The sequence below is a fragment of the Polistes dominula genome, unplaced genomic scaffold (assembly GCF_049000335.1).
Source record: "Polistes dominula isolate Pdom_NZ unplaced genomic scaffold, Pdom_raw_medaka contig_16, whole genome shotgun sequence".
Lineage (NCBI taxonomy): Eukaryota > Metazoa > Arthropoda > Insecta > Hymenoptera > Vespidae > Polistes > Polistes dominula.
In genome coordinates, this window is record NW_028301040.1 from 2673846 (window position 1) to 2676589 (window position 2744).

The following is a 2744-nucleotide window of genomic DNA, read 5'->3' on the forward strand; positions in this document are numbered from 1 at the left end:
GGAATATAGTTGTGTCATTTGAAAATGAAAGGAAAGGTTGAAATTTGTAAAAAGGAAAGAATGTTGAATTTTCATAGAAGGAGAAAATATTTCGTCGAAAGAAAGAGAGTAAAAGTTGAAATGTCACATAAAAAAAAAAGAGAAAAAAAAGGGAAAAATGAATCTTATCCCTATAGAGGGTGCTGATCGGCCTAGTGATCCTTTCATCACACTTCACACGTTCTTCTTACGTGTCTTTGATCGAATCCTTCTTCATCGATGCTTCCTTCTCGATTCATAGTTTTCCCTTTATCGAGAATTTTATCTACACCTCAAGTATTCCACTAGATAGAAGATTTTCTATCCTTTATATATACATAGGCATATATTATATTTCTTCAACGACCTATGACGTATTCACGATAGACTCTTCTACGTGTGTTCATTGGATATGACGTCGTTTGTCATCATCGTAGTCTTAGTCGTCATAATATCATCGTTTGACATTTAAAAATAAATTGTGAAAAGTTATTTAATGTCTGATTGAAGAATACGAATGTGTGTATTCTAAAGGGGAAATATTTTTAATATCATTTTTAAATAAAATTTATTTTTTCGTACGTTAATTTTCCTTTTCTTTTTTTTTCTATTTTTTTTTTTTTTTTAACATTTTAAATATCGTACTATTTCGTGAAACCATTCTACAAATAAAGTATCCAGCATCCCGAGGTTACTGCACTTTATCGATCACCGAGAAAATCGGTCAACGTTTTACCTCTCTCCCTCTCTCTCTCCTCTCTCTCTCTCTCTCTCTCGTTTCTACTCGAGATATTTTTAGCAGATTCTCGAAACCTCATTTCCATTATTAATCGCGATTTATTTTTTTTTCTTTCTCCCTTTATTTCTTTTTTACTTACTTACTTACTTACTTATTTTAGTTTTCACGAAATGCTATGGAATCGATTATGTTTATTATCGATCGATAAAGAAGAAACAAATCTTTTCGAACATCTATCTTTATATGTAACATTTTTAATAATTTTTATAATTTAAATCTTTAAATTATAATTATTTAATAATATAAAAAAAATTAGAATTTAATTATATTAAATAAATTTATATCTAAACATATAATCTAATCTAACATTTATCTTTCTTTTGTTTTTTTTTCCTTCAAAATATTTATTGAAAGTAATTTTTTCATTTTTCTTTTGTGAAAATGAAGACAATTTTTGTTTCGAGGTTAAACTTAAGGGGTTACCCCTACTTGTAACGCAAAAAAATGCCTTTTCATGAATTTTTTAAAGAAAACTATAGAACTTTTTAATTGATTAATATACCATCTTAAAGTACACATCTTGGAGAACTTTTTAGTAATTTTTTAATTGAAAAATAATACATTAGTACTAGTTTATACTTATATCTAACTAAATCCGTTCGAATTTTTGGTTTCAGATAATCCACTTCGCCGCAATGTTGGTCACCGCAAACCGCCTAAAAAAAAACATCATTCATTCGACTGTCATTTACCACTTAATAATGTATTATTTTTCAATTAAAAAATTACTAAAAAGTTCTCCAAGATGTGTACTTTAAGATGGTATATTAATCAATTAAAAAAGTTCTATAGTTTTCATTAAAAAAATTCATGAAAAGACCTTTTTTTGTGTTACAAGTAGGGTAACAAGTAGGTTTTTGCTACAAGTAACCCCTTAAGTCTTCTAAATGGACATAAATAATTAAATTTGATAAATTTAAAATCTCATCGATCTCACGTGTTGTTATTTGTCATTTTGCATCAATTCATGCATTTATTGTGTCAGAAAAAAAAACGAAATTACTTTCCGAATAAAACATTCAGAGATTTGTTTTTAATGGAACAAGAAAAAAACAACGGGGTAGAATTTATTTCGTACTTACGATTATACTTTTTTAATTCCGTTTTCTTCTTTTTTTTTTTTTTTGTTTTTTTTTTTTTTACCTGGAAAAAAAGTAATTTCTTTCATTCATTATTCTACGAGTAAAAAATACCAATGAGATTTTTTTTTTTTTTTTTTTAACGGTGTGTAAGATCATCATATATTATTTTTCTTAATGTTACAGAATATTTCTTTATCCTTATTGCGAGAATACTCATAATAATAATAATAATAATAATTATTATTATTATTATTATTATAATTATAATTATAAAAGTGTGCGAGAAGTCGAAAATTTCGAGAATATTTTGTTAGCATCGAATAAATGTCGAAATTCTTTAGAATTTTCTAAAATTCTAATTTGTAAAATTCGACAACAATTAATATACAATTATTAGTAATAATTTAAACTTACAATGCTTGAAATTGATCAAATTAATTCTATAAATTATTTGTCATTCTCTTGTCATATCTTTCATAATTTTATTAATGAAAAAAAAAAAAAAAAAAAAAAAAGAAAGAAAAGAAAAAAACTTTCGAGACAATAAACTTTTCAATTCACCCTCGTAGTACATATCGTGGAAATAAAACTATGAAAAATCCCATAATCGCATTGAATAGAATTTCTAAGTTCACAATTAAAAGTTCTAAAAAGTTCAGAAACAATTTTGGATTATCGGAAAAATTGTTGAAAAATTTTCGATAGTTCTCACATACTTCCGAATAAATTTGCACTTATCCATTATTGTTTTGTCGTCATCTTTATATTATTATTATTATTATTATTATTATTATTATTATTATTATAAAAGGGTAATGCGTATAATTATCGTAAATTGTTTTGCA